Raw genomic sequence first — 11,628 nt, 5'->3', positions numbered from 1 at the left:
TCCATTGTGTCCAGCTTTTGAAGCTTTTGTCCCATTTGTTTCTGATTTTGTTCCATTTGTTGCATTAATTGCAATAATAATGTATTAGTGTCTGGAATCAGTTTTTCTATGCTTTTTGGCAGTGCATTTTCACCGGCAACATTTCCATTTTGACAGGCAGAAAATGTGTCTTGACTCATTTGAGAAAACGGTGAGGACCCATAACCTAAGTCTACAGTATTTGCAATATTGTGTTCTGTCATTTCGGATTCCTGAGGCGAGCTGTTGCCGACTCATCGATCGATAATTGTTCCCTGTTCACTACTTGTTTTATTGTCTACACCATTACTTGCCGCCCGCTCCATTTCCCTATGCTGTGATATACCTTTTGCATTTATTACTTTTATGTTTTCATCCTCTTTAAAAGCAAAGAGAAAAGATGAGGTGGTAGTAGCCCAGCGTAGAGCCTGTGCCTACCGTCAGGTATTTTTGACTTTCAGATGTTAAAAGACAGAGCAGTTTTGTTCTTGTACGAGTTGTTGGAAGGAAGGTTTCACTCAGGGAGTGAACGAGTGAGAACAGCCATTTTTTAGCGAGTAATTGCAGACCGCCATTGTGTGTATTTTCTATGTGCATCGAACAGAAATATAGTAGTGTTTTATTAACAGAATATTTGTGAAAGCTATTATTATTTCAAGTAGTAATGCAATAAGAAGAGCGGAAGCCCACCTGTGTACTTCGGAAAATTTACGAAGATCCGAATATAACAACACGGCCACAGTCAAGGAGACGGTGATCGGACATAATATTAATAATTGGTACGCATAAAATACTATGGAGACGATTTATTTATATAAATATAAACTAAAATGATTCCTTTCCCGTTACGGGCAATGACTAGTTTATTGTGCTTGTCCTTCATGCCAAAGAATTAATCTCTTTAATTCATCCATTTTAAAAAAGCCACACATTCCGACATTTTATTATCATTCATTCCCTATTCTATTATATTATCATTTTATTATATTATAAAGTGGCGACAAGTGACAGGCACGATACGTAGTGAGCAAAACTGTGAGAACTAGTATTGTTAGGAAAATGAATATACATGTATGTTAACAATTTCTTTATGTTCCATGTACGCTGATGATGTGACGGAGACGGTGATGTGATACTGAAAGGAAATAATAAATAAATTAGAAGGAAGAGGACGACAATACCAAGAACGTACAACAAAGCACAATAGAGGACATAACAGTTACAAGACAACAATCAGGTAGGACCGCGCAATGCATATAGAAAATACGTTCCCAGTAAGCATATTAGAAGACCCAAGCACCTATTTCCTAAAATCCAGAACCTAAAGCTTCAGAGATTAACGCTATTGTATTCGAGTAGAGACAATGACATTTCTTTATTAGTACTGAAAATATATTGACCGAACAACAACTGAGATTACAATTACATACAGCTGTATATGCATTTTTAGCGTGAGAAGTACCAGGAAAGTGAAATCTAAAGAGAGAAAATACTGATTTTGATAACTGTAGTTTCTATAATGGAGAGTCAAAACAATAAGGAAATGTCATTCGAAAATCAAAATGCCAATGTAGTGGATGTGCATTTACAAAACGCAACAATGAGTGGTTTAGAACCGTTAAGCGGTGATTATTTGGATGCTGGGCGCAACATGCCATTGTTGCATTCGACGCCCGTGAATACAGAACATTTCATTACGAGCAATACTTTGATTACAACAGACGAAATTAATGACAACTCAAGGCAGGAGAATATTTTAAATGAACGTAGTACGCGTAGTAGAGACGCAGATGCTGACAGGCGTAGGCCGGAAATTAACAGAGAAGACATGCAAGCATTATTTCGAGCTTTAACAGAAACTATACAAACTAACATGAACACAATTAATTCAAAGATGTCGAGTTTAGACATAATACAAGCAGACATGACTAACATGAAAGCAGACATGACTAACATGAAAGCAGACATGACTACAGTAAAGTCCGAGATCGCGAAGGTAAATACAAACATGACGCACATTTCAGGCGAGGTACAAAGTTTGCGCACAGAACTCAATAACATGGATACGAAGTTCACACAGCAGATTTCGCAAATCTCCACGGAGGTGGATAGGAAAATTAATGAACAAGTGCAAATTTCAGTTCATGATATGGGTGAGAAATTAAAAGGCATAATGAGAGAAAATTTTGAGACATTGACACACACATATCGACAGGAGCTATCCGGTATTAGAGAAACCCAAGAGAATTTACAGGAAATGCTAAAGAATACGCAGGTTAACTTAGACAATGTACAATCAGGAGTAGCGAAACTACATTCTTTCTGTGACGACTTGCCAGAAAATGTAGAGAAAATCACAGTGGAGATAGGGTTACTCAAGTTAGAACACAAGGGAATCAACTCAGACATTGTGCAGCTTTACGAAACGGTAAAGAGTAATACAAAGGACGAAAACACAAAGTTCGCAGAAAAATGCGTACGTGAACAGCTGACTTATGTGGAAGCGGTAAAGGAAGTAATGGGGGAAACGGGAGAAGAAATCTTAAAACGCATAGAACAGGATATCAGACAGGTAGAACAAAGGTTAAGGGACGAAATAGTTAGCAAACAAAGTACGGTAATATCATCGCCGGGGGCGGTAAGCGGAGCGCTAAACAGCCATCCGCCAGTGGGAGGAATCAGTGGAGCGGACAACAATGCCCAACCCACGCCGCGCGACCGCATGTCGACGCACGACCCGAGCAACGGGCAAAAATTTTGTGAAACAAATATACCGTCACTGCAGGGAAATGCTGTTCTGCCCTCCTGGACAGCGTTGTTAATGGATGAGAGCTTAATAAAACATCGACAGTTTCCCGTATTCTCAAATGAGAAAAGCGAACGCACCCGGTAGTGTTTGTCCGAGCCTTCATAAATGTACTGCCGAGGACTTGGACAGAAGCTCAAAAGATCAAATATGTAGTAGGACATACCGAAGGTGATGCCCTTTTGTGGGCTACGGAGACATATGATCAGTTTGAGAATGCATTTTTAGATAAATACTGGTCTACAGCTATCCAGGAGAGGTTAAGACGAGAGGTATTTAACCCAGTACCATATCATTCAAAATTCGGGGGGCTAAGGAACTATTTTGAAACATATCTAAACAAGACCCGTTACTGGAATAATCCGATCTCTAATGTAGATGTATTGAAAATCTTAAAGAACAAGTTAACTGCAAATGTTAGGGAAAAATTAGTAACTGTTCCCGAATATGACCTTGAGTATTTTCTTCCAGTGCTCGACTCAATAGATCTGATTCATGAGGATGGGCAAGCCATGCCTAGGTATCGTAACGGTAATGAACACTACCCAAACGGAAAGGACAACTATGGTAACGGCAATGGATTTGGAAACTATAGTGGTCGTGTGCGTATGAATGAATGGCATCCGTATGCACCGCCGCGTCAAAACGGCAATCCGTACAATCGGCCTACCCACCAGCCACAGGGTGACCGAGGGTACGAAAATAAATATCAGCCCCATAGCTACGGCAATGGCCGAGACATTAGGAATCCGAGGGAAAACTTTGACAACAGGCGACAAGGAAATGCAAATTACCAGGATCGGAATATGCAACACAGGGATCCGAGAGAGAACAGGCAGCCAGTACAATCAAATCGAAACAACCGGGACACGAACTGGCGAGCACGCGAACATACAGTGAACATAGTAGAAATGACAGCAGAGAATGAATCCATACCTTTACCACCCCCAAGCAATAGTAATCGAGAGTGACTAGAGGAAGAAGGTAATGAACTGTCAATGTGCCACAGTACAAATATGAGCGACATAAACACTAACACGAACAGGGACGGAGAGGAGGAAGTAGAAACTGAAACAAACCTACACATACAGCACCTCCGGAATCTATTTTTAAGGTATGATAAGGACACAGAAATGAAAGAAGACCTGTTTACTGAGGAGAAATGAACAACACCCAAGGTAAGTGAAATTATTCAAGCAATAATAAAGGTAAAAGTGCGAAACATAGATGTACCCGTTGTTTTGGGATACTGGCGCGTCGATAAGCCTCATGTCTACTAGCTTGTTCAAAGAGATAGCGAGGGAAGTAAGTGTACCCACGCTACCCGTGGAGAACTGTAAGATCGTAACGCCAATGGGAAGTAAATCTAAGGTTATAAAATTACAGGCCAGCATACCCATTAGCATATGTGGTGTAACTTTGCAGTGTACTTTCTTGTTGATAGACAAACTGATAGTGAACTGTATACTTGATATGGAGGTCTTCAGAAGGTATGGGGTAAAAATAGATATCGGCAGCGGGGAATGTCAATTTCATGTAGGAGAGCGCACACTGACAGTGGACTTAATAAAAACTACAATGACGAATCAGGGTAGGCAGATACCCGATATCGATGTTAAACGTAGCTACCCTCAAGTCTTAATGGCAAGGGAGACGGAATTTGATGACCCTGGCGGTGAGATCCTAGATGAGCAAACAGTAGATAGTAAAATAAGTAAATCCACTTGTCTTAACAATGAACAGCGAAGCGAACTGGCAAAATTACTCTTCAAATATCATAAAATTTTTCGTAAACAACCCAGTGTTATTAGGGGATATGAATATAAAATGGAAGTGTGCCCGCATGAAACCTATTGTAGAACGTCATATGGCATTCCTTGGGCAAAGAAAGACGCAGTAAGCCAAGAAATAGAGCGTATGGTTAGGTGGAAGGTGATTGAAACATCGCACTCGCCTTACTGCAGTCCGGTTCTCGCAGTTGGTAAAACTGACGGAACGGTGCGGCTGGTGTAGACGCGGGAGAAATAAACAAAATCATCGTTCCTATAAGAACAAGGCCAGAGAATCTAGAAGAGCAGTTATTAAAGTTTCATGGCGTTAAGTATTTAACATCCCTCGATTTGAAAGCTTCGTACTGGCAAATTTTGTTGCATGAAGAGAGTAGAAAGTATACAGCTTTCATAAATGCCGGGAGGAGTTACCAATTTAGGGTGCTGTCTTTCGGATTAAACGTGAGCGCTGGTGTATTTATTGAAGCATTAGACAAAGTACTTGGACCGGAGTTGCTTAGCCAGGTTACACTCTACGTTGAGGATTTATTAATTGCAACTCAAACATGGGATGAACATGTAAGTATTCTGGAAAAGGTTTTTCAAAAATTCGATGAATACAATGTCACAGTTAACTTTAGAAAGTCTGAATTCGGAAAGGACAAAATAAAATTTTTTGGGCATATTATTTCACCAGAAGGGATCTTACCTGACCCTATAATAAGAGACAATTAAAAGGTTTTCTAGGAATGGCCTCGTTTTTCAGGAAATTTCTGCCACAACAATTGTTGAACAGTAGCTCGCTGTTAAACCTACTGCGTAAAAATCACAGTTGGCTGTGGACTAAAGAGTGTGAAAGTGATTTTCAACGCATTAAGCAGGCACTGATTAATGCACCTATCCTTAAACACCCGGATATGGAGTTGGACTTTTGTTTAAGCACTGATGCTTGTTATCAGGGGCTTGGCGCGTGTCTGTTTCAAATAATAACAAAAGATGGTAAGGAAAAAATCAATGTAATAAGTTTTGCGAGTAGAACTCTTACAGAATATGAAATATCGTATTCTGTAACTGAACGGGAATTGTTGGCAGTTATTTGGTCCTTTCGTAAATTTCAATATTACCTTCGGGGAAAACATACTAAAGTTTACTGTGATCATCAAGCTTTGTCCTTTCTTCTGACATGTAAGTTGTTACATAAGAGAATAGCGAGGTGGTGCATGTACCTACAGGAGTTTGATTTTGAGGTTGTGTACATAAAAGGGCAACAGAATGTTTTGGCAGATGCACTATCACGATTACCACAAGGCCTCACCGATTATCACGACCTAGAGGAACAAACATTTGATTTCAAAGTACTTTTAATAAATGATGGAACTTTTAAACCATATTATATCAAAATGTGCAAAAACATGCAACGTCTACAGGAAGAAGACCCGAGATGGAGCAAGGTAATAAGATATTTGCAGTCCGGAACACACGAACAGTTAAAGCAGTATTACATTATACATAATAGCGTCCTCTTTCATAGAAGAGATCGGCGAATGGATAAGTGGTGTGTGTGCATACCTCAGGAATATGTGGACAACTTAATTCAACACACGCACCGCACGTGGGGACATTATGGAGTGCTAAAGCGTGCTGCAAAAATTGCAACTTATTGTTATTTTCCTAATATGAGGCGACGTATAGAGCAAGTAATCAGACGATGTGCGGTGTGTCAGAAGGTCAAACATCAAAATAGGAGATGTCTTAATGTACTACACCCAATAATACCAAAGTAACCAAGGGACCTTGTACACTCCTGGAAATTGAAATAAGAACACCGTGAATTCATTGTCCCAGGAAGGGGAAACTTTATTGACACATTCCTGGGGTCAGATACATCACATGATCACACTGACAGAACCACAGGCACATAGACACAGGCAACACAGCATGCACAATGTCGGCACTAGTACAGTGTATATCCACCTTTTGCAGCAATGCATGCTGCTGTTCTCCCATGGAGACGATCGTAGAGATGCTGGATGTAGTCCTGTGGAACGGCTTGCCATGCCATTTCCACCTGGCGCCTCAGTTGGACCAGCGTTCGTGCTGGGCGTGCAGACCACGTGAGACGACGTTTCATCCAGTCCCAAACATGCTCAATGGGGGACAGATCCGGAGATCTTGCTGGCCAGGGTAGTTGACCTACACCTTCTAGAGCACGTTGGGTGGCACGGGATACATGCGGACGTGCATTGTCCTGTTGGAACAGCAAGTTCCCTTGCCGGTCTAGGAATGGTAGAACGATGGGTTCGATGACGGTTTGGATGTACCGTGCACTATTCAGTGTCCCCTCGACGATCACCAGAAGTGTACGGCCAGTGTAGGCGATCGCTCCCCACACCATGATGCCGGGTGTTGGACCTGTGTGCCTCGGTCGTATGCAGTCCTGATTGTGGCGCTCACCTGCACGGCGCCAAACATGCATACGGCCATCATTGGCACCATGGCAGAAGCGACTTTCATCGCTGAAGACGACACGTCTCCATTCGTCCCTCCATTCACGCCTGTCGCGACACCACTGGAGGCGGGCTGCACGATTTTGGGGCGTGAGCAGAAGACGGCCTAACGGTGTGCGGGACCGTAGCCCAGCTTCATGGAGACGGTTGCGAATGATCCTCGCCGATACCCCAGCAGCAACAGTGTCCCTAATTTGCTGGGAAGAGGCGGTGCGGTCCCCTACGGCACTGCGTAGGATCCTACGGTCTTGGCGTGCATCCGTGCGTCGCTGCGGTCCGGTCCCAGGTCGACGGGCACGTGCACCTTCCGCCGACCACTGGCGACAACATCGATGTACTGTGGAGACCTCACGCCCCACGTGTTGAGCAATTCGGCGGTATGTCCACCCGGCCTCCCGCATGCCCACTATACGCCCTCGCTCAAAGTCCGTCAACTGCACATACGGTTCACGTCCACGCTGTAGCGGCATGCTACCAGTGTTAAAGACTGCGATGGAGCTCCGTATGCCACGGCAAACTGGCTGACACTGACGGCGGCGGTGCACAAATGCTGCGCAGCTAGCGCCATTCGACGGCCAACACCGCGGTTCCTGGTGTGTCCGCTGTGCCGTGCGTGTGATCATTGCTTGTACAGCCCTATCGCAGTGTCCGGAGCAAGTATGGTGGGTCTGACACACCGGTGTCAATGTATTCTTTTTTCCATTTCCAGGAGTGTATCTATTGACGCCGCAGGGCCTTATCCCCAAGCCCGCGGCGGGGTTAAATACATCGTAGCCTTGTATGACGTTTTTAGTAAGTATCTCCAGCTGTACGCAGTCAAAACGGTTAGGTCTGGACCAATTATAAGACGGATTCTGGAAGACTACATACCACGTATTGGGAAACCGCAAGCGGTTCTAACTGATAATGCTTCAAATTTTACAGGTGACCAATGGAAATCATTTTTAAAATCACAAAACATACGTCACATTTTAGTATCGAAGTTCCACCCGGAAGCAAGTCCTGTCGAACGGTGCTTCCGTGAATTTAACAGGTTTATCCGGACATATATACCGCAGAACCAAAAGAAATGGATAGAATACGTGGGTCCGTTTCAGCACATAGTAAATCACCTACCACACACATCAACAGGGTACACACCGGCCGAACTTATGTTTGAAAAGGTGGAACTAGATGAATGGGCAAAACCGATACCTAAATTAGAGCACAAAGACATAGCCTTAGATGACAAAGTACGGCAAGCGCTAATAACACTGGAAGGGCAAGCTCAAATAAGCAAAAGCATTTACGACAAGAAATTGAAAAACGTAATAGAATTCCAGATTGGACAGGAGGTACTCATCCGAAATCATCGAAATTAAAGGCATTGAACAAAAAATGGCAATTGTTATATGTTGTTCCGTATATCATTGTTGACAAGCCACATCCTGGGTTCCACTTGATAGGAAATATAAAAAATGGTAAAATAAAAGGCATGTATCCACATAAAGATTTGCGGAAATTTATTAAATGAAAGTGCAAGTCAAATTCTTTCCTTATTTATTGCGTTAATAAAACCCAAGTAGGTTGGAGGTTCGTCACTCTATGACGAATAAACCGATTGGCGCTCGGTTGCTCTCCATCTAGGGGGTACAATATTTATATTTTCGTTACCCTCTCCCTCTTCTACTGTCCTGTTTAGTCAATAAGTAATGCTCAATTTTCTTCTACTATTTAAAATGCAGAGATGAGAATGCAACCTAGTCGTTAGAGATTTTTCTTGTAATTTTGGTATTGAGCTTTCTTAAGACTTAAATATGTATAGAAACACAAGAAACTTTTTCATATTCCTTAAGAGAACACTAAATATATGGGAAGAAATTAAACAATTGTACACGATAGGGAACGAGTGAAAATCATTAGATTACGTAGTTACAATACATAAAAATAATTAAACGAGAGCGATGGAAAAGAAAGGAATTCACAGCGCGCGAGCTTTGAGCTAGCGGCACGAGCGATGAAGAGTACTGAGACGCGCAGCCGCGCTTGAAGCGGAGTGTACTTATAACAATTACATACGAAGCGGCTAACAGCTGATCGTAGGGGTCGAGTAGGCAAAAAGCACGGTTGAGTTCAGTGTCCTCAGCTAGATGCGCAAAGACACACTGCGCATCGCGACGGAAACCATTCTAGAATTTAAGCGAATCGGCATTCACGCTGCGCTGCCAACTGGACAAAACAGAAGCGACACGAAATGAAGTACCTATCAGCTCATTACTCTAACGTAAATCAGTTACACAAACAAAACGAACACAAACATTTATCCCTAAGATGGAGACTATACTGTAAAGAGCACTAATTTTAAGAGTATATCATTAAGTTAAGCATACGTAGTTTTAAGAAAAGGACCGCATCGGTGCAAGTAAAGTATAAGGAACGTAGAATACGCTAAAATTGTGAACTTAACATAGGCTATTGAATGTACATAGTTAGAAATAAGTATGAGTATTCAAAGGAGAAGAAAATATACACAGATATTCCTATCAGACTATATACAACAGTATTAAGACAAGTTTAAAAGAAAAGTAACAACATGTACACTTTAAAGAACACGATTAGCACTGAACTTTATTGAGAACTAAGCGGCTTACATACAGCACGCAAGTCAGCGACGATGGGAAACGTAGAATGAAATATACACATAGAAAAGTGCGTGTGACGGAGACGTAAACTACAAAATAACATATCGTACGAGATTTAGCGAGAGGAGCAATTGTGCACTTATAAGACTACACTTCTTTACAGACAACATTAGAATTAGCGAGCGTGACGTAGAGGGAGAATACATACCCACAAATTTGCTATTACAGAATTCACTTATGTTAGTTGCTATTAATTACATGGTACCTTATACGAAAAGCATAAGCAGCTGAGTAAAACTGTCAACATGAATCGTACAACTTGCGGGAGATAAGCTAAGTAAATACGAAAACCAACCAATACGCACACAACGTAATTATACGAACTAAAATAAAACAACTGAGGTAAGTACTGTATGTTTAAAAAAGCAATGTACAGAAACAAATTAATTTCACTGCTGGATAATACTTGGAAGTAGAGAGAGTGTGAAAAGTTTTAGATTCGATTGGAGGTATTAATTAGTTAATCTACGTTTGTGGTGACATAACATGCATGAGTGAATCTAGGAAAAGAATGAAAGTGTATTAGAGTAATATGAGTTTATTTATATTTGTGAGAAGAAATAAATAGGGCGGTGGTTCTAGTGTAAGAACCCTGTAGGTAATACATGAGTATAAATGGCGATTTATGTGGAAGATTTTTTAATGAATAATTACATGGATATACGGCGATGAATATGAAGATTAATTTTGCAGTGGTACCTAGGAAAGGGCCACGAAGGCGACGTAAGAAAGAATAGATTATATAGTTTTAAGTCTTAGAATGAATGGTTGTATGAGTGTGGAAAGCAAAGTATGATGATGTATGTACGGTAAGTAATTATGAAAACGACCATCTTGAAGAAGCAGTGAAGAATAAAGAAGAAACAGTGGAGTCCATAGTAACAAAGGTACACGCTACATTTAAAGTACACTACAATACAGTGATCTGCTACACAGGCGTCACAAAGTAAAACAAATTAGTATGAAAAATATTTCTTTAGCGACTAACTGTTACAGCTTGAGCAACTATAAGGTGAATATTAATGAAAATATGATATACGATTCGTATGAGGAACGAGCACAAAATGCAGTGAAACAATATTTTCTACACTGAGTTCTTGACACACGCAGAAGCGAAAACAGTACTTTAACATAAGCACGTTCTTCTTTCGCGGGAATGAATTATGAGTGGAATTACACATGGCAAAAATACAGTAAAAGTATCAGCCACACGTTACAAAGGGTAAACACGTACATGTCGTCGCATCAATAAGGCAGAAATATGACTTGAAATATGTGTACATGAATGTGTAATATTACGACGATTAACAAGCAGTGATGAAGTCAGGATTGTCAAAGGAAAAAATATCCTACACACTCGCTCACAAACGAGCACTTCTAAATATTGTACGTAGTATGGTGTCTATCAAATGCCAAGGATAGTATAAGTACACTAACGACGCACTACAAGTAGCAATCTTAGAAGTAGCTTGATCTCTGATGCAGACCTTAGCAAATCTTCTTTTTCCATGTAGTGAGTAGTGCTGGAACGTATTTTCTATGTATTTTTGTGAAGGTATAAACGTGCAGGAGGTCGGGCCTGCAAGTCAAGAGAAGAAAATGCAAATATTCAGAACAAATGAAAGATTCCTTCTAATTTACTTATTAGTGTGTAAAACGATACCAAACATGGAATCCATAAATGAAAACTGAAGGTGAATTGTACATTTAGTTGTCAACTATATTATTGTCAATGTCGAAGTCTATGTAAAATGTATGTATGTACTGTTTCCTATATGTAGTTGTGAACGTAAAAACACGCAGGAGGTCGGTCCTGCAAGAAAGGAACAGGAAACCCAAATATTCAG

The sequence above is a fragment of the Schistocerca gregaria genome, chromosome 9 (assembly GCF_023897955.1).
Source record: "Schistocerca gregaria isolate iqSchGreg1 chromosome 9, iqSchGreg1.2, whole genome shotgun sequence".
NCBI lineage: Eukaryota > Metazoa > Arthropoda > Insecta > Orthoptera > Acrididae > Schistocerca > Schistocerca gregaria.
Note: the sequence above shows the minus strand (reverse complement) of the source record.